General features: G+C 61.9%; 2 long non-coding RNA genes across 2 annotated transcripts; one reads left to right on the top strand and one right to left on the bottom strand.

Annotated features, from left to right (window-relative positions):
• The first annotated feature begins 3472 nt into the window (after nucleotides 1–3472).
• Nucleotides 3473–7038, top strand: LOC131508660 (uncharacterized). The gene is made up of 2 exons (XR_009260077.1): nucleotides 3473–4110; nucleotides 4928–7038. It is a non-coding gene; the product is annotated as an uncharacterized LOC131508660 (long non-coding RNA).
• On the bottom strand, nucleotides 5923–8755 carry LOC131508661 (uncharacterized). The gene is made up of 2 exons (XR_009260078.1): nucleotides 8579–8755; nucleotides 5923–6280 (listed from the first exon to the last, which is right to left on the bottom strand). It is a non-coding gene; the product is annotated as an uncharacterized LOC131508661 (long non-coding RNA).
• Nucleotides 8756–11603: the final 2848 nt, after the last annotated feature.

Raw genomic sequence — 11603 nt, 5'->3', positions numbered from 1 at the left:
TGACGTCTCGTGGGCAGAAGGCGGGCTGCTGGAGAAGCGCGGGCTGCTCCGAGGGCCGAGGCCAGGCTCGCTGCGCTCGTGGGGGCCCCACAGTGTGAGGCGCCCCGACCTCACTCCCCTGTTGCTGTCCGTCAGGGCTGCTCTGCACGGGCACGTGGCCTAGCACCCACCCCGCCCACCGGCCACTCGGCCGTCCCGGCCCCGCACCCCGACACCCACACTGGCCCACTGGGACCGCCCCGTATTCCCACCTCGGGCTGGGAAGCTCTCCCCGGTCTCCAGTCGCCGCCTGGACCCTTCCCCAGAGAGGCCTTCTTGCCCCCACGGCCCCCAGACTCGTCCCCCTGCTTTGTTTCTCCACACAGCCCCATGGCAGCCTGGCCCTGTGAACCACTGCGCAGTCTCACGGGAGTGTCCGTGCGTGTCTGCTAGCAACGCCAAGAGCAAAGCCGCCAGTGAGTGTCCTTGGGGCCTCCCGCGGAGGCCTCGCGTGCTCTGGCCAGGCGCTCACAGGGCTGTGTCCCAAGCCTTTGCTTTTGGCGGTTTTCTTTAAGATGAGAAGCTCGGAAATGCCCTTGCCTTCCCTGCACGGTTTTCCTCTGCGTTCTTGCGTGAACCGGGGCGTCAGGATTCCAGAACTCCAGAGCCAGGAAGCTCTCTGGCGGCATCCAGTTCAACCTCCTGTTTATGGTGACAAGTGTGAGTCCTGGAGAAGCCGACTGCCTCACCCCAGGTGCCAGGGTGGGGTGGCGGTCAGGGCCACCACACCGCTCCTGGAGGCCCACGTTCGAGTTTTCAACCTGGATGGAACGGCAACTTTGAAGAGTGTCCTTAGGGTTGGAGCAGGGATGTGACGCGGGGCTGGGAGGAACGTGGCTTCTCAGCCCAGGATACTGGCTTCCCCCGCCCCCACCTTCCTCCTGGGACCACGTGTAAGCATTTGAGCTCACTTCCGGGGCCTGTGGTCCACAGGCACAGCTGGGGCCCCAAGGTGGTCTGGGTGGGGCTGGACGTGCAAGTTCATGGCCCGCGTGGACTTCGACGTGCAAATTCGTGGCCCGCGCGGACTGAACCTGTTCCCAGCACGGAGAGCTGAATAAATATTTGCTGATTGATTGAATGAGTGAATGTATAATTTTAAGCCTCTGGCTCTCAACTAATCCAGGACTCCCGGGAAATCAGTCTTTGTGAAGTTTCGATCAAAGTCGCCTCAGATCCTTCTGGAACAAGGCAGGATAGAAATAACAATTTTAAAGACGGTGGACGTGAGTGCCGGCGGAAGGGCAGGAGGGACGCGGCTCCCCGCCTTCAGACTCTCCCCGGACGCCTACTACGTGCCAGGCTGCGAGGTGCCCCCATCCAGCGTGTAACCTCACCACCGAACAGTCTCGGTCCCGCGGTGTGCAGGGGGACGCGGCTCTGTGACGAGTCTGCGCGGGTGACGGCGACCTGGGCGGTGCCGGCCGAGTCTTGAAGGATCAGCCCGGGTTCCTGCAGGGTGCGGGGAGGATGCCGCCGTGTGGGAAGAGCCACAGACAGCGTGGGCCCCGCCTGCCTGAGTCCAGCGTGGAGGGGGCAGCCAGCGTGGGGAAGGCTCCTCCAGAGGAGGGCTGCCCGCCAAGCTGTGCGGGCCTGGGCTGTGTTTCCTCGGGGTGGCTGAAGTGACTGCTCGAGGGCCCTTGGGCGGAGTCGTGCACGGAGGGGGGCGGGGGGCGAAGGCGGATTCGGGCCAGGAGGGGCTCCGGAGGAGGCAGAGGAGGTCAGGGGGGGGAATTTGGAGCGGAGGCCACGAGTGAGGCCGCCGGACGGGCAGACGGGGAGCCTTCCTGTGGGCTCCCGAAGTCCTTTATCCAACCCGGGGCTCTGGGAGGTGGAGCTCGGTGCCGTGGGTTTTAGGTGGAAAAGTCAGCAGAGCTGTAGGTGAGGCGAGTCTGGGGGAGGCCGCGGTCCTTGGGCATCGTCGTGGGCGTGGGGGTTGGCGGCTGACGCGGAGACGGGACAGCTTCCCTCCTGAAATGCAGGGAGCCCGCAAGGGGAACGTGGGGGGGTGGGGTGGGGAGGGACACCTTCGCATCTGAAGCCACCTCCGAAGGTAACACTTGGTTTGCACAGGGCTTCCTGTTAATTTTCGGCTGGTTATTTCACGTGCCGCCGTACTGCTGTGGGTTTGTCTGCATCGTCCCCACAGTGGTATTCGTGAACCTTCTGTCAGCCCCGCCGCTGGTAAGGAACCCCACGTGCTCCCCCCACCGGGCTCCAGGAACAGGAGTGAAGAGTGAGGCCTGCCCGCGGCCTCGGGGTCTTCCTGGGACCCCGTCACTGGTGCGGGCTTCCTGTTTACCCTTAATCACCCAGAACTCTGACTTCCGGATAACAGACAGCTAGCTTTCTCCGCAGCCCTAGCGGTCAGGAGCCAGGGTGGACCCCCAGCCCGCGTCTGGAGGCAGCGCTTGCCAGGACAGTGAAAGAGTTCAACCCTCGCCGTCTGGAACCACGAAAACGCGCAGGAAGATGCTATCCGGGCCGCCCTAGAGACCCAAGGGATGCGGGTCAGGGCACGTATAAGGGCCCTGGGGGCAGGGTGGCCCGGAGGCGGGGCCCTGGGCAGACAGAGCCCACGGGTGCGCCGCGCCACCGGTTCCCACGAGGAGCACGCCAGCACCCCCGGGCTTCTTTGCCAGGACGCCCCCCCCCCTCCAGTCAAGATTGCTTTACTGTGGCAGCGGTCTCTGGGTGACCCCATCAAGGACCCCCCCCCCGCCCCCCCCGTCGCCCCTCGACCCGACTCCAAAGCCTTCTTCTCCCCGCGAGGCTCCGGCTGACGCAGCGCGGATTCCGGGCGCGGGAGGCGGGGGATCCCTGCAGCTCGGGGACGGGGAAGAAGAAATGGAAGGAGAACCTGCAGACGCGGGCAGGTCGGTGCCCTGACAGCTCAGCCTTCCTCAGGGACCCGGCGCTCTAGACGTTCTTTGTTCTTTGACGTGGGGGAGGTGAGAGCTTTCGCGGGGGCGCTGGGAGGGAGGGGGAAGACCCGCCCTCGGCCGCGCATGCGCTCCGGACCCAGAGCGGGAGACACGCGGGCGGGAACGCGCAGGCGCAGGGCCGGGTGGGACGGGGTGCCGCGAGCCTGACTTTGTGAATGGGGGCGGACGGCCGAGCCCCCTCCCCGTCCCACCCTCGGGCGCGGGGCGGGCGGGGGGGTGGCAGTCCCTCCCGGCCCCAGGCGTGCTGGCGGCTCCGCGCCCGGAGCTCCCCTCCGCCCCCCCGCCCGGCCACCCCTCCCACCCGGCGGGCCGCCTCCGCACCTGCCCGCGCCTGAGACAGGTGCGGCCCTAGGCCGCGCCCCCCGCCCCCTGCTCCCGCCCCCCTCCCCGCCCCCAGCCCCGCCCCTCTCCCCCGTTCTCCCCCTCCCGCCCCAGCCCCCGCCCCTCCCCCCCCTCCCGCCCCCCCGCCCCTGGCCCCCTGCGCCCCCTGCGCCCCCAGCCCCTCTCCCGGCCGCCGCAAACCGCAGGGCGCGGGTCCCTGCTCGGCTACCTGCGCCGTGGGGACACCCACAGCCGGGCGCCAGCACGCATCTCAGCCCGTGGAATTAGGAAAGGTGGGCGGCCACCCACCGAAAACGCACCGCCCTGGAGCCCCTGCCCGGGTTGGAGGAGAAGCCGCCCCCGCCCAGCTCGGCGGCCCCCCAGGTGTGAGGCACAGCAGTGAGACAATGACGGGGGCTGGGCTGGAGAGGACCGTCACAATCCCGTGGGGGCGCCCGAGGGGGCGGACACGACGGGGGCGCATCCTCGTGCGGCGTCGGCACACACGTCACCCTTAGATGGTCCATTTCCGGGGACGGTAGAGGGCACAGGCGTTGGGCCCCCCCCCGAAGGCACGGAGTTCCGATCCTGGCCCGAATGGGATCGCGCTCCGCGAGCAGCGAGTGAGTGAAACACACCCTCGGTTCCGTCCTAAAGAAAGTCCGAAAGAGCACAGACCTGGATACAAGCACCTGCCCCCGGGCACCGGGCAGGGCGCACAGAGGGGACTGGTTGTGACGCGGAGGGTGTGGCCCAACCCCACGGCGCGAGGGAGCGCAGCCAGCCTCCCCAGCTTCCCTTCGGGGTGAGAGGCGCGCCTGGGAAACCAGACTCCAGCCACGGGCGGCGAGGGGGCCGCGGCTGGGCCAGCTTCCTCGGGGACACACCGGAGCCCCGTGGGGGCTTTCCTACCCGGTGACCCTGGGAAAAGGTCGATGTTCTCATCCATAAAGTGGGAGTGAACTGGGAGTGCCAGGAGCCTCGGCGAGTACCACGCAGTCCCGGACGGGCCTCCTTGTGTGTTTGGTGGCCGGCATGGTGCCTGCTGAGCCCGGGGGGGGGGGGGGGGGGGCGGGGGGGCGGTCTGGGGGCAGCGAGCCAGGCGGGCTGGTGTCCGGGAGGCGGCAGTTCCGACGGGTCCCCGGCACTGGCTGCTTGCGCGCAGGGTTCGCTTGGAGACTCACTGCCAAGCGCTCTTCTGTCCAAGCGAGGCCCGGGCTGACCAGCGCTTTACCCAGTGAGCTGCCCTTTGGGAAATGGGGTCTGAGGCCAAGTGACAAGCCCTCGGTCAAGGCGTGTAGCGTGAGTGTAGCTCAGGTAGTGCGGGATTCTAGTACATTTGTAGGTGACATCTTCTCCCCTTTCCCAGATGTCACCTAGGAAAGTCACGTAGCCCCTTTGGGTCCTGACGTTTTCATCTGTGCACAGGTGTGTGTGCATTTGTGGGTGTGTGTACACTGGAAGGTGCACCATGTGTATACAGTCGTGTGCATGTGTGCGTGTAACGTGTGTGTATGTGCGTGCACACGCATGTTGGCAGAGGGAGGGGTGGGCATACACGGCCTGGGAAACATCTCCCAGAGCTAACATTCTCTCACCTCATCATCCTTTTCCATCAACAGATATCGGCCACCTGCCTCTCCTGTCCCGACGAGGCTCTGGGAGGGTCTCCACCGAGCCCTGCTCTGCAACCACAGACTTCTGCTTTCTCTCAGCCCCCATTTGCTGCCTCCCCCCTGATGGCTCATCCCCATTTCCTCCCCCTCCCCGACTCACCTCTGCAACGGGCGCCCTGCCCTGCGACCAGTGCTCTGCGGGGCTGCTCCTGGCGCGTCCCTCCAGCAGACTGTCACTTGAAGGTGACAAGAAGGTGACAGCAGCAGAGCCAGCTCGAGCGCAATCGCTCCGCACACTGACCCTCAGGATCAGGATGCGGGAAATGGTGTAGACAGACAGTGATAGACGGACGTTCCCGCCGGGGAAGCCACTCTTCCACTTCTCCCATCTCCTGGGGTCCGTCTTTTGTAAGCCACGTGGAGGCCGGCTGTTTGCTGAGGTGACTGGAGGGCACCCGGCAACGCTACACCTTGCGTTCCGTTTCAAGCCGCCACACCTTTGTCCTGCTCTGGAAAATTGGCGCGTGGATCGCCATGCGTTCAGGGCTGACCTACAGGAACAGCGGCACGTTTGTTCTCATTATTAACAGCCCTCACGTCGGTCCGCTGCCTTACAGATGATCAGAGATTCCACGTATTTCGTCCATTTGTTAACTGATGTGCTTCGCTGCCAAGCCATGACTCGAGAAGGGGCTGACCCTGCATGGGATTGTTGGGGGATTAGAGGCATGTCCTAAACCACCACTGTGCCGTGGTTGCTGGAAGCACATCCCTGAGCCTTCCGGGGGATCGATCCCTTTGCAACAGTAGCTCCCACTGAGTGAGATGGTTGGGGAGTGGGCGTCTTTGGTTAAACGGGCATTTTGGGTAATTGCGAGCTCTTACGTCTACCATTCATGGAGTATGCGCTTCCAAAGAATTAAAACACAGACGGTGCTTCCGGGGCTATATCCTTGTGAACACAGAGGCAAAAATCCTCAACAAGAGATTAGCAAACCAGATTCAGCAGTCAACACGACCACTCACTGCAGCCGAGCGGGGTTTATTCCAGGGATGCAAGGATGGCTCGACAGCCACGCAGCCACCAACGGGATTCACCGCGTTGACCAGGTGAAGGATAAAAATCACGAGAACACCCGCAGATGCAGAAAAAGCATCTGATAAAATTCAACATCCATTTGTGAAAGAAGTCTCAAGGAAGCAGGTATGGAGGGAACATATCTCCCCCTAATAAAGGCCGTATATGACACCCCGCAGCTAGCATCATCTTCGACGGTGAGAAGCTGAAAGCTGTCCTCTAGGATCGGAAACAAGGCCAAGATGCCCAGACTCACCACTTCTAGTCAACTGGAGGTCCTTCTGGAACCATTGGGCAAGAAAGAGAAGGGCACTGAAATGGAAAGGCAGGGTAAGACTGTCGCTATTTGCAGATGCCGTGATGCCCTATGGAGAGGACTCTGAAGGCCCTTTAGAAAAACCCATGAGAGGGGCGCCTGGGCGGCTCGGTCGGTTGAACGTCCGACTTCGGCTCAGGTCACGATCTCACGGTTCGTGGGTTCGAGCCCTGCGTCGGGCTCTGTGCCGACCGCTCGGAGCCCGGAGCCTGCTTCGGATTCTCTGTCTCCCTCTCTCTCAGCTCCTCCCCCACTTGCGTTCTTGCTCTCTCTCTCTCAGAAATAAACATTAAATTTTTTTTGAAATCAGTATCTTGAGGAGAGATCCACACTGCCACGTTCACTGCAACATTATTCACAGCAGCCGAGATATGGAAACGATCTCGGCGTCCGCTGATGGAGGAGGATATATATAGGGCAATCTATTAGCCATATAAAGAATGGAATCTTGCCATTTGCAACATGGAGACACCTGGAGGGCATTATGCTCAGTGAAATACATCAGAGAAACAAATACAGTGTGATCTCTCCCACACATGGAATCAAAACCGTCCCACAAAAACCAAGCTCACAGATACAGAGAACAGATTGGCGGTTGTAAGAGGCAGGGGGTGGGGGTTAGAGAAACGGACAAACTGTGTGTTTTGTGTTTCTGTGTTAGTTTAAATAGCTTGAATTTGAGTTTATTTAGTTTAAATAATTTGAGTAGAAATTTAAAAAATGTAGTTGGTGCCTTATTCCCAGGTAGGAAGCGCTATTTGAAATTTAGAATGTATTTTGCCCAAAGAGTCGTCAATGGTGTTGAGATTCCCAGGCCGGCTCTCGCAAAAACCTTTAGCAGTAGAATAGAAAAGAGTACTGCTGAAACAGCAATTAGACAAAACAGAATACAATGGCACAGATTAAGATCTTTAGAAATGATTTGGAGCCCCGCTGGTGAAAACGAAGGATGTTCGATTGCAGGGTTTGTGGGGCGAAAGCCGTGGCGGTTCTGAGGGGGAAGTCTGAACGCTTCAGGGGCTTTCGAGGTGAAGGGTGCTGGTTCAATATCTCTGGTTGCACTTCGAGATTTATGGCTTAACTTTGTTTTGTATAAATATATCATGAACTTCATTCTTCGGTTTCTCAGCAACTATCAAGTTTTTAATTTTCAAAGAGGAAAAGAAAAATAAATGGCAAGAAACCGTCTAGATGGGCGCTTTCCTGAAGCACCGAGGTCAGATCACAAGAGGCGGGGAGAGAGGAGTCTCCTTTCAGCTGAGCTCACCACGCCGGACTAGCGAGGCCTCCTGCCTCGCCTGGAGTTTGGCTGGGCCGTGACTGGCCTCTGGCTTCTAGAAAGTGGCAGAGGCCCTGTAAGCTGTCCCAGGCCTGGTCCTAGAGGCGAGCGAGCTCCCCTGGGTCTCCCAACAGGTTGGCCAGGGCCACGGCAGAGGAGCAGTTCGAGGTTGTTGTGTCCCTCTATACAGCGGGTTCTTTTCACTAGATGTGGTCGAGATTTTCTGGCAGTTTGTCATACACCGAGCCATGTTTTTCTTCGTATTTTTTCTGTTCGGGGCTTGTCGGGTTTCTTCAAACTATACAATCAGGTCTTTCGTTAAACTCGGGACTTTTTTGAGTGTTACTTGTTCGAGTATTTTTGCCCCGTTCTCCCTCTCCTCCTCCTCTGGGACTCCTGTCCCGTGAAGGTGCGACCCCGGCCGTGGACGTGCAGGCTCAGTAGCTCAGAACGAATCGGCCACACGTGCCAGACTCCACAACGATCGTGATAGGGTGGTGGCTGCACGGTCCCTGCGGGGGGTGGGGGGTGGGGCGCCGTGGGGACAGCGTGTCCTTCCGCGACGTCCAGCGCCGGCTGGAATCCTGGAGGCTGGGCCCGGGCTCACCTGGAGGCGCCCGGTAGTGAGAGACGGCGAGGGCCCGGCCGGCGCGGCGCCCTACGGGGGCTCCCAGGCGGGCGGAGGCGGAGGGAGAGGGCAGGCAGGGGTCCCCGTGGCCAGACAGCTCCCCCGGGCTGACGCACCAGGGACATTCTGCTGGCCTCTTGTCGGTTGAGGCCGCTAGGCACGTCTGCCCGGGCCCGGCCGCGTCCGGCTTGTGCGTTCGGGCAGGCGGTGACCCTGGTGGCCTTCCACGGCGACCTCTGCTTCGGGGGGCGGGAGAGCGCGGCGTCCCGGGCCGGGCCGTAACCTCCTCTGGGAGGTCGCATCCAACCTCACTCCCGGGTCGGGGCCCCATGTGCCCTTCCGGTCCTGGGACTTACCTTTCGTCCAGCGCTTCCTGTCGGGCCGCCTGGGAGTAGGCGGGTGTTTGGAGCGGGTGGCCCGGACACCTGTCCCCAGCAAAAGGCCGTGTGATCTTGGCCAGGCCCATCCCTCTGTGCCTCAGTGTCCCGCTCGGTAGCGGGTCGGTAATAACCACACCTGCCCTGGGGGACAGTCGCGAGGGTTCAGCGAACTTGCGCGTGACGAGCAGAGGGCGGGTGAGCGCTCACGACTGTTGGCTCCGTGCTCCTCCCCCACCCGTCTCGCGGCTGAAGTCGGGGCTGTGGTCCACACGGCTGCCTGGCCCGGGGCTGTCGTCCACACGGCGGCTGTGTGCTCCGGGGGTAGAGCCCGGGCCCCTCACGGCCCACCCCTGCAGGCGCCTCCACGGGCTGTGAGGGGCCCGGGGGGTCCAGGGGGCGGGCGTGGCGGCTGCGTCCACACACAGGAGAGCCGGTGACGCGGCGGCGAAGTCTGATTAAACCCCTGCACAAATATGACGTTTTGTTTTTTTTTTCCTAATAAAACAGATGACTTATCATCTGGCAGGAGTTGAACATTACTCAGTCTAAAAACGTCCGGTGAACAAAGGCTTAATTTCAGCAAACGGTTCTAAATCGAGCGCTTATGCAAGGCAGCTTTCGCTCCCAACCCGAAAGTTCACCCTCCCGCTTCCACGTAAAAAGAGAACTTGCTCCCGAGTGACTCTGCTGGACAGACCACCTCCCCGTGTGGGAGTCACTGCGTCTCTGGGCCTTTCAGGGCTGGGGCGCCCCGCAGGGTGGAGGCTGGGGGTCCCAAAGGCACGGGATGGGCTGTAACTTCCTAGGGGAAAGCAAGGAACGTGTGTGTGGGAGACAGGTAAAGAGAGACAGAGACAGAGACAAAGAAAGAGAGACAGAGACAGAGGCACAGAGACAAGGAGAGACAGTTAAAGAGAGACAGAGATAGGGAGACAGAGACAGAAACAGGCAGAGAGACAGAGAGACAAAGAGAGTTAAAGAGAGACAGAGATAGAGAAACAGAAACAGAGACAGAGACAAAGACATATAGTCAGGGACAGAAAGAGAGACAGAGATAAAGATACAGAAGCAGAGACAGAGACAGGCAGAGACAGAGAGACAGATACTGTGAGATAGACACAAGCAGAGATGCAGAGACAGAGACAGATACAGAGACAGAGAGACAGACATAGGCAGAGATACAGAGACAGAGATCTACAGAGAGACAGAGATCCACAGAGAGACAGAGATCCACAGAGAGACAGGAGGGATGGAGAGACAGAGAGACAGAGAGGGAACCATCAGCATCACTCAAGCTCTACATAAAGGGACTGCCAGGAGGGGCCGCTGAGTTTCGGGCACACGAGCTTTGGTGCTGCCTCTGGAAGGCCTGTGTTGTGTCCTGGGCGCCCGCCGGGGGTGGCGGGGGTGGGCCTGAGTGGTCGTCCCAGCAGCACTTTTGAGGGGCTCCGATCGCGGCGTTGGAAGATCCAGGTCCTGGGACTCCCGACAGCCACACGGACCAGAGGGGGCCGGGCCCAGGCCTGCAACGTAAACCCCGGAAGGCAGGCCGAGAGCAGCACGGGCAGCCCCACAGCGGGCTCCGTTGAGCTGGGGCTTGGGGCGGGCGTCCTCACTGTCCCCTGTGGGGAGGGGCCTCCCGGGAGGACTCGGGATCGGGGCTGGGGCAGGCCTGTTGCTAAGTGGGGGTGTCAGGCAGGAAGGGTAGGTGCCCCGGGTGGCGGGGGGGGCCTGGGAGGGCAGAGCCAGGCCAGCCCGAGACTGAGAGGCAGTGTCCTTGCCGTGTCCCCGAGTGCCGTGGTCGGGTCGGCCGGGGCGAAGCGAAGTTCCCATCAGGACCCGCAGCGGGAGGCGGGGGGCGGGGCGCCTGGTCTCTGGCAGGCTGGGTCCCTGGATGACACCCCTGCCCGCTTCCAAACCAGCCCAGGGGCTCCCAGTGGTGGCTGCCCCCCCACGTGCCGGCCCCGGGGCATCTCGCTGTGACCTCGCACCTGCTTCTCTGCTTCTTTCCTCGCGTCAGCTGCCCGCCGGCTGCAGACACGTCCCTGGACTCTTCCTCGCAGGAGGGCAGCGGGCCCGGGGTCCACACGACCGTGAGCTGGCCTTCCCGGGCGTGAAGTCCGGGGGGGGGGGGGGGGACGGTCACACAGAGGGCCACCCGCACGCCAGCCGGGGCCCACGCACGTCCTCTGCTGAGGCTAGTGCCGGCTGCCCTGTGCAGTGAGCCCGTGGTCCCTCCCTGAGGAGGCACAGGTGCGGGGAGACGGGCCTGCGTCCGTGGCCCTCGGCAGAACGTGTCAGAACGGACGCTCGGCCGCCCGGTCCGGACTCCTGGGAACGGGCCGGCTTTTCTCCTCTCCTTTAGGAAGGCCGTCTGCCGGAGCCGGATGTGCGGGCGCAGCCGCTCAGGCTAGTGGGGCAGGGGAGAGGCTCAGAGACACGCAGCCAGGGTCCCCACGGGCCCGCCGTCCCTGGCCAGCACTGGACAGGAGGCTGAGCCCGTCCCGCGTGTCCCGGCCTTGCCTCCGTACGGCCGCGGCCCCGCGACGGACCCCACGTTACGCCCGTGGTTGAGTCCAGCCAGCGCGGAATCATGAGAGGGGACCGGTGGTTGCCTGAAGCCACCGAGCCTGGGGTATTTGTCACACAGCGGGGGATGCCGACTGATGACAACTATGCCGGTGCTTGGTGGGGGAGAGGGGGAGGAGGAGGGAAGGGAAGGGGAGGGGAGGGTGGCTCCAGCGAGGTCCCGGGCATTTACTCCCCATGAGGGATGAGCCCGCCTCGTCCTAACGAAGGTGCTTACGAGCCTAGTGTGTGAGAGGCAGTCCCCAGCGTGGCCACAGACGTCCGCATGTCCGGAGAACCTGTACCTCAACGTGAGGAAACAGAAATCACATCTTTGTGCCGTTTCTCAAGAACAAAATTAAGATTTAAAAATGTATATGATTTTGTTAGTTGTATTTACAGAGCAACGATTTCTGTGTGTGTGTGTGTGTGT

This window comes from Neofelis nebulosa, chromosome 4 (assembly GCF_028018385.1).
Source record: "Neofelis nebulosa isolate mNeoNeb1 chromosome 4, mNeoNeb1.pri, whole genome shotgun sequence".
Classification (NCBI taxonomy): Eukaryota; Metazoa; Chordata; class Mammalia; order Carnivora; family Felidae; genus Neofelis; species Neofelis nebulosa.
This window is presented reverse-complemented; position numbering and strand designations above follow the sequence as displayed.